A 9619-nucleotide genomic window follows, 5' to 3' on the forward strand; every position below is an offset into this window, starting at 1 on the left:
TTGAAGATTGCGGTTCACAGACGGTCACCATCCAATCTGACTGAGCTTCATCTTTTTTGCCAAGAAGAATGGACAAACCTTTCCATCTCTAGATGTGCAAAGCTGGTAGAGACATACCCCAAAAGACTTGCAGCTGTAATTGCAGCGAAAGGGGGTTCTACCAAGTATTGACACAGGGGGGTGAATACTTATGCACCCAACAGATGTCAACTTTTTTGTTCTCATTATTGTTTGTGTCACAATAAAATTTATTTTGCACCTCCAAAGTACTATGCATGTTTTGCTGATCAAACGGGAAAAAGTTTATTTAAGTCTATTTGAATTCCAGTTAGTAACAGTACATAATGGGAAAAAGTCCAAGGGGGGTGAATACTTATGCAAGGCACTGTATGTTTGCAGTGTTTTCCACTCTCAGCTCATTGTCTGTTGATGGCTCTTCCTTTAGGGCATTTTTACACCTGAAAGTCCGGAACATGGTCAGAACCAAAATTCACGTCTATGTTACATTGTAAACATTTGATCCAGTTACTTTTGGTTTGGACATTGGACAAAACAATTTAGAATGACATACTGATGTCCTGTCACCATCACTAACACTACAGTATACTTGACATTGATTTGTTTGTAGAGTAGCATAGGTCCAACTGTGGCATGTTGTCAATTAGAGACAATTATTGAACAAATTCACTTGGTTAATTTCCAATGTAATACCACCAGCAAAATGAGCGTCCTGGTGTTATAACGTCGGAGACTAACACTGCAAGCACTCCAGTGAGGCGCTTCCACAACTTTTTCTTCTTCTATTCTTTAATGCCGTCTCAACTTCTTGCCATTGGCAAATGAACCAAACTATGGCTAAGTTTGATCCGGACCAAGACCACCTTCTTCTGATCAAACAAAATGATGGTCCGTTGATCGGAACTCTCGTCCAAGGCACCGTCCATGCCTCATATTTATACATGTAGCCAGGTGAACCGAGTTTCATTTGTGACGTTTGTCCAACTATTCCAATCACAGGTTGGAGGGACAGTGTAATTTGGTGTAGAACAAGACATTGAGATGACATTTTTTGCCAAAGTGTCAGTCAGCTTGTTCACACCATGGTCTTGTTCCAATGTTTCATGAGGCTGGTGCTGCAGCTTGACGTTTGCAGACCTGCCTTTGCTCCGACCTTCCTGCTCTTTGGTGGGTTGTTGTTCCATTGTTCCTCCAAAGCGCTTCAGCAGGCACTCGTAACATTTAACGTCAGTCAGGGAGAAATAGCAGCACTAATCTCAGAATGATGCCCTTATTTCCATCATTACAATGAAATGAGAGGGGGGAAAAAAACAAATGTGGTTTTGTTTTATTTTACTCTCTTTTTTCCCCCCTGAGGGATGGTGTTTCTTGGCGACATTTTATAGAGCTGCTGTCGTCTAAGTGGCAGCCGCAGTTGTAGCAGACTGCGGCGAGCCACTGGTGGCAGGAGTTGTGTCGCGGGCTGGTGACTCACTCTGTTGTTGTTCTTTGGGGATGTTGTGCACTTGCCTCGCTTTGAAGATTATCTCCATCTTATTATAAAAGAGGGGAAGTACTTACAGGCTCAGTATCTCATTAGGAATCTTATTAAGATGCCGCTGTTACCATACACGACATCACTTTACATGTAATGAGCTTTTGTTGTAGCAGGATTTGACATCTTGGAGACGCCAACACCTTCTTGGCCTTCGCAGACAACAGACCCTGGTCCTCTCGATGTCTCCCCAAAGACGAGCGACGCCTTCGGCCCGGCTTGCCGAATTAAGCTACGTAGCTGATTCATATTTGGGTGTTTTAATTTGACTGTGTTTTATAGCAGGCTGCTGAGCCGGCGGTTTGCTCATTAAAAGGACACATGAAAGCCGGCTGTAAAGGAGCCGCGGTGAGACCGGCCTGTGCTGACGTCTGAGAGGGGACGCGAGCGACTGAGGAAGCGACCGAGTCCCAAGCCAGCCGGTCTGAGCCGGAGGGCCTCACCCATCGCAGCCAGGCAGCCAGTGGCGGGACACCAGACGCACCACAGCCAATGTTGTCCACACCAGGATGCCAGGCCAGTCTGATGTGTCAGCAGGAGTTCACTGTTTGATGCTGGACTTGTGTTTGCCTCTGGGATTTGAAGGAGCTGAAAGTTTAGAACATTTTCAATCTACTCTCTTCCGATCATAGATACCGGACACCTGCATAAACCCAAGCTGAATTGTCTTGAAATTTAATTTATGTACATTATGCACAGCTGAACAAGTTTTGTATCTTTGCTGTTACGGCTGGTGCGCTCAGACTTTGAAGATAATTGCTCACCTGGTTGAGCCCCCCCCCCCCCTCGCTGCCATTTAGAGAATAAAACGGCCTCAGCTCGGAGACTAACTGCTGTGATAAATACCTGAGGCAACGGCGTTCATTATTTCTCCATTATATCTGCCGGTGGATCCTCCTCGGCTGTTTAACGACCCGCTCTTTAAGGAAGTAAGAGCAGTGGGGTCATGCTGCACGCAGGAGGGAGGGTTGGGGGGGGGGGGGGGGGGGGGAGGTGGCTCCTGCGAGCACCCTGTGATTCATATCAAACGCATGTTAAGTGGCATGTGGCTAAATTAGTGGCTGGAATCTTGCAGGTATAATGGCTTGCTCCGCGGTGTGTAACGAGCCAGCGTCTCACTGTTCAGTAACACGGCCTCGATACCTTTATTTTACGAGAACCCAACAATAACTGTCGGGCCATTCCGCCCTATGCAGCCTGAATCCACACCCACAGTGTCTGCACACCAGCACGACACCCACACACACACACACACAAGTCTTCTTCCTGTTTTGTTCGACAACATTCTCCCATCCTGAGTCATTGACTCCGCTCAGGTTCATTAGTGACGATAATTCCATCGCAGACAGCGGGTCAGCATATAACGTGTCACGATGACAGCGAGGCCCATAACAGCAGCTAATTATAACTATGAAGTCCTCATTAGAATATCAATGGGGGGGAGTGTAGTCAGTTGTTGTGATACATGGACTCGCTACCTGGTTAAAAGGTTGCATCTTAACAATGTATAAGCATTTGAGGGGGGGATTATCCCCCCAAATTCTGCCCCTGCTTGTCTTGTAATGCTTTCTGCTTTTCACCCACCTCCAACCGTCTTCTCTGCTCTTGTGTTTCTTGGCTTCAGGCAGAACATGTGGTGTTCAAGAGGATGTGAATAGTTTAATTGATTTTTCCCCCCTGATTTCTAAGATGAACACACGCTTCTATTCTCCAGCATTACATTGATTCATTCATACTTTCCTTTCCATTCTTACTCGGGCTCTCTGTTTATACCCTTAGAAATCCACCTCTCTCTCCATGTTACCCCCCACACACCCTGTGTCACCTGTGAGTAACAGCAACACACGTACTGTATTCATCAAACGCTGCTGCACATGCTCAGTAGCTCCTCATTATATTAATTTCTCTCATTGGAAGAGTGATCATCAGACCAGTCAGAATCCATCACTGCCCGGTTCCCACAGAGACCTGGGCCCAGTAAATAATCACTGGTATCTGAAACCGGGCTCCGGCCCTGCCGTTCCCACTGGACCCACCAGGGTGGGCTCTAAATACTCCAGGGGGCGCAGCTCCCACAGAGCCACATTTATCTCTGCCAGCAGCTGGGGGGGAAGTACTGTGGCTGTAAGGCCTGATCCAGAGGCTGCTGGTGCTGGTTCAGATCCTCATACAGCAGTGAGGGGGGGGGGTAGGTCTGATCCAGACTCTGCAGTTGGAAGGGAATAATACTTTCTGATGAATAACAAGGCCTGAAAAGGTTTATCAGGATGTGGGGAATGAACTTGTGTGGGTTTTAGTTTGAAACTAAATTAGAAACTGTTACCAATCAACCAATGGATAACAAGGGAGACAGTAGGGTCAAGAGATGTGAGGTGTGGCTCATCACTCCGATAAACCAATCAGCATTTTGTCAGGTGAAAACAATGTAACTGAAGCTCACATGGTGGTTTTTATTATTGCCTCACAGAAAGACAGTTCCCGGTTCGATTCCCGGGTCAGTTGGGTTCTCTCTGGAGTTTGCATGTCCTCCCACTGACCCTGTGGCTTCACTCCGGCTTCCCCTGACAGTTTAAAGACCATTGGATAAAGGTTAATTGGAGACTTGAAATCGACTGTAGATGTGTTTGAATGGTTGCTTGGTACTGTATGTTGTCCCTATGACATGCCTCTGACCTGTCCAGGATGGACCCTACCTCTCGCCCTATGTCAGCTGGAATTGGCTCCAGCTCCAATCGTGGAGTGAAATAGATGATATAGATTTTGATCATGTGAATTTGACGGTGACTGTTTTTAGATTCACCATTGTAGAGTTGAGTAGAATAAAGTTGACATTGATAATAAGAAAATTATAAATATGAAAAGATTGAACTTTTTTATCCATAGAACAAAGTACATTTTTGCACCAGGGTTAAGTCAACAGCAAATTAATGGTCGGATGAAACTTGGGAATATAAAAATGCTGTCCGGCCACTTATATCTCCCTTACACGATATTAAGAGCGTTTAACCTTCTTGACCTGTTTTAGGTCTAAAATTGATTAAAAAATGTTTGAACCCACTCTGAACAGCCCAAACTCCAGTCTCTAAGACTTTACAGTGTCCTGCCTGATGCTGTAATGGCCTCGTTTTGCTCCGTTTAAAGCCCTCTTCATGGCCAATTGACTCGATACCTCTTGCTTGTCTCTCGCTAATTGAACAGAAAAGGAAGGGGGGAGAGAGAGAGAGAGAGAGAGAGAGAGAGAGAGAGAGAGAGAGAGAGAGAGAGAGAGAGAGAGAGAGAGAGAGAGAAAAAGAGAGAGAGAGAGAGAGAGAGCAAATAAAGAGGCCTGAGGTGGAAGGAGCGATGCGATGGAGGACAAGTGTGAGGAGAAAAGCGAGGGGTGGTGTAGCATGCAGGGCCTCATTGATTAGGTGGTGAGCAGTGCAATGTTTCTCTCCTGACGCTTACACGCATTAAAGCTACATAAACACCCATAATTGGTTAGTTTAGAGCAGAGTGGAGGGAGACGCCACACACACAACACACAAACACACACACACTAACACACACACACACACACACACAATGAGGGATACAGAAAGCGAAGAGAAGCCAAATTAAATTCTGATAAAGGCATCACAAACTGGCAGTGTGGTTGGTGTTGGTGGAAATATGCCTGTGTGTGTGTGTTCGTGTGTGTGTATGTGTGTGTGCATGTACATGTTATTCGTTTGTCTCGTACATGTCCCAGTGCTGTACTAAGCAGAAATGATAAAACCATCCTTGGAGACATTGGGATGACAATAACACTCACTTTAGGGTAGAGGAAGAAATGGGAGGGACGCTGCTGACTGTGACAAATTAGCTCTCAAGTATGGAGGTAACCGATTGGCTGTGAGCGTCAGGAGGGAGCGATACGGTTGGCTGGCTGAGTTGATGGATAGTTATTATGCCATTCTAATAAAAGAAGCTGCAACTTTGGGGCTTTTCAGTTCGATGATGGTAGCGGAGAGCTGACACTGACACTGACACTAGAATATGGGATTCTGTGTGTGTGTGTGTCTGTCTGTGTGTGTATGAGTGTATGTGTGTGTGTGTGTGTGTGTGTGTGTGTGTGTGTGTGTGTGTGTGATGACTCATTAATGCATTTGTTTTCTGTAACATGAAGCATAATTGTCGCAACGCCAGAAGCCAGAGTGAAAGTTAGACCTGCACGTCCTGCCGCAGTGATGTCAGGGAGCGTACCTCTGTTCTTGGATGACGGTGTGTGAAAGGCAATATTCAGGGTGTTCCCTGTATCTCGTAGCACCACATCCATCAGGTCATAAGACCCCCTGACAGCCCCCCCTCCTCTCTCTTGCCCCACCCCAGAGGGCCGTGTCAGTCGCTGAATGGAGCGCTCACTGGACGTGGAATGATGGGATTCCTCGGTCTTGGCTGTCGCCCCTAATCCAACACTCTCACCCACACAGTTGAATCTTCATCCTTCTCTCCCTCATGCCACACACACACACACACACACACACACACACACACACACACACACACACACACACACACACACACACACACACACACACACACACACACACACACACACACACACACACACACACACACACAACACACACACACACACACACACACACACACACACACACGTACACAAACACACACACACACACAGTGGACCATCTCCCTCCGCTCACTGGACCACAAATACATTTGCATTCACTGCCAGTTCAGATGCTGTATCAACATCGCTGAATCTACATATTGTTGACGTGTCCAGGTGCTAAGTCACCATTATTTCTCCTTCCAACACAGACACACACACACACAAACACACACACGCACACACACACACACACACACACACGCACACGCACACACACACACGCCCCACAGACAGAGTGAGAGAGAGCTGGCAGGTCACAGTGGCCCCAGAGCACTGGACTGTGCTAAGCAGGTAAATATAGCGAGAACAAGTTTTATTAGAATAGAAAAAGCCGTGTTACTGTCAGGGGGAGAGCAGGAGCGCTTGGATGGATCTTTACTTCCAGGGCAGGTCCGACAGTCGTGCTCAACTATTCCATGAAACCTTTGCGCCTCTTGCTAGTTTATTTTCCTGTAACTTCCCATTAGGACATAGTAGGGAATGAATTTGCAGAGCTTGTGTGCACCCACTTAATTTATTGTTCCTTCTCTGTAATAAACCAGAAGGTATGTGTGTGCATGTGTCATGTCCTCCTAATGCGACTGCCCGGCACATTACCTCCTTATTTCCACTTAATCAATAAGCTGGAGTGGATGACAAATAAGGCCGATGCATCTTCTCAAGCCAGCGAAAAGAAAAGGACAGCAATAGAGAGATGATGGGCTCAGACGAGGAGCCTGTGTGGTTGTGCAATCTCTCTGGGATTGTCACTCTTCTTTTTTTTTTATTTCTTTTTTCCAACAGAGCCTACACACAGGGAACCATCCATCCTCGATCCTCTAAAGCTCATTGATCCCATCCTCATCCAGACGGAGTGAGGACCCTCCCCCAGCCCTGCCGTCGCCCCACACTCACTCTATAACCGGGATCAATATTGATTATCATCTTTAAACTGCCTGTCTTTGACCGTGCGCTCTGGGAGCCGCTGTACCCTGACGGCGGTGTGGACGAGTGGAGGTTTGAGGATCTGAAGACACAAGGAAAAAGGGCTACAGAGAGTTTTGTTTTCAGGTTTTTTTTAGTTTGGAAGGGGCCTGGACATGGGGGACACATTTTATCTTGAGGATTAGTTTTTTGGCCTGTAAGAAGAGGCCTGAAACAATGCATTGGTTCATTTTCTCGCCTCCTTGCCCTAAAATTTGTTACAATCTGCCTGCTGCTTCTTTGCCACCAATGCCAAAGTTCCTTATCAGCATCCCTGTCCTCCTTTCATCCCGCTCTCCCACCCCACACCTCCAACTCCATCCAGTCCATCACGCCTCTCAGATAGCCCCATGATCGCAATCGACACTCAAATGATGGAAGTGAATAAAACTCATTACTGACAGTCAGCGTGAGTCATAGCGGGACATTAAAAGTTGCGTCCGGGCTCGTGGTCGGTCATCCCTCAGCCGTGCTTTATGATGGGAGACCTCGTCGGACTCTGGTCTCGCCTTTCTGCGCCAATCTCCATCAATCCACAAACTCCTCTCCCCCCCCCCCCCCGCTTCCCCCCTCGGCCATGCACCTTGTGTTGTCGGACATCAAACCACTTCTGCACGAGTGGTAGGAAAGTTGCTCGGCAAAGAAGCAAAGAAGTCTCTGTGTCTGTGGTTTGCAAATGTGGTTGTTGCAATAAAATACAAGAGCTCCGACATAATTTCTTTTTTTAATAAGCACCCTCTGGATGTTGGGGCCAATTGTTTCCCACACTAGAAGGGGCAGAAGAACTTTAGAGGAGCCCCCTTCCCAACCTAACGCTACATCCATTAAGCCAAGCCTGACGACACTAACCACTACCTAAACAAGTCTTTACCTAATGTAAACTAAGGAGAACCAGTGACTCAGCCGACGCCGTCTTAGACCTCCTCCTAACTGGCTCTGTCCTCATAAACCCAGGGCAGAGAGAGGAAGACGGAGAGAGAGAGAGCAGTGTTTACCAAAATCACAGGAGCGGCTCACCTCTGATCTGCCCTGCGATAGGAGGGTGGGGGGGGGGGGGGAGAACAGAAAGCCAGGGAGAAGGACAGCGAGAGAGAGAGAGAGGGAAACAGAGGAAAGGAGACGCCAGGGGTTACATGATTGCAGGACAAACTCATAAAAGTTCCATTAACCCACGAGGAGTTAAAGAGGCCTTGTTTTCATCCAGCAGACAGCCGTCACAAACAGAGCATCACCATAAACCCCATCCTCCCTCCCCGCCTGCCCGCCGCACCTCCATTTTCCTCTTGATCTCCACAGCCCGACCTCGCTCCCACAATCCTCGCCTTGTTCCTCGTCTTTTTCCTTCTCTTCCTCCTTTCCGTCTAGATTCAGCACAAACATTACCGACATGGATCTATTAAAATAAGGATTACCCAATGCCCCCCGCCCCCCTCTGACCAAAACAGGACTCCGTCGTTACGCCCTCCACCCCCTTAAATCTGGGTTCCTGGTCGGTGAGTCACAACCTGAAGACGCCACGGACCTATCTGTCAGCGTCAGTCTGTCTGTCTTATTAAAGCCGGCGTGCCATTCATCTCCGTCTATTCACTAACGGCTAACAGGTCGGTGAGAGAAACGCACACAAACGTGATTGTGGTCCGTTTACAGACAATAAGCAACAGTGGTCAGCTTGCACACACAGACAGCATAACATTTAATTGATTAGGAGCAAAACCGAGGTCTCCATCTATGGTGGTGAGCTCATCCTGTTTTTCTACTGTGTCAATTTGCTGACGCGGCAGCTTTTCTTTGATTACCACCAAACCACTGTGGCTTCTGGCAGAAACAAAAAAAAAAACATCACTTCCTGTTCAACAGGGGAACACCGGCTCCTTACAAAATGACATCAGACTAAGAGCTGAAGTATATTGGTTGTATCCGTCAGTAATTTGGTTAGAATAGTACAAACAGGTCGTATAGTTATATAAGAAAAGCATCTATTCCAACTCTGTTTTAAAATCATAACAGTTATTTTAAATATAGATGATGAAGCAAATAATCTCCAAATTGTTATGAAGACAGAAGGAAGAATATTTTTTTTTTAGTTTATTGAAGCTTCATTTATTCAGGATGTCTGATATAAATGTTTTCTCATAAGATATTACAATCCCTCTTTTTACATTACAGCTCAGCAATTAAACACCATCCACGTAAACACGAAGATGTGACTCCATGATAAAACTACAACACCAAGTGCCTACATCTGCCAAGGCCCAACCGTCCCCTTGAATTCAACCAGGCTGCATCAGATTTCACATACTGATACATGTCAGTTTCCTATACCCTATATATTCCTTCTTCAGCTGAAGATTATGCATTTTGACATAATGAAGACTGGATTTCCTTCAAATCTCTTACATTAGAACTGCATTGTGAAGCTGTGTGTCCAGGGTCAGTTTGGTCAGGAG

The sequence above is a fragment of the Pleuronectes platessa genome, chromosome 18 (genome assembly GCF_947347685.1).
Source record: "Pleuronectes platessa chromosome 18, fPlePla1.1, whole genome shotgun sequence".
Lineage (NCBI taxonomy): Eukaryota > Metazoa > Chordata > Actinopteri > Pleuronectiformes > Pleuronectidae > Pleuronectes > Pleuronectes platessa.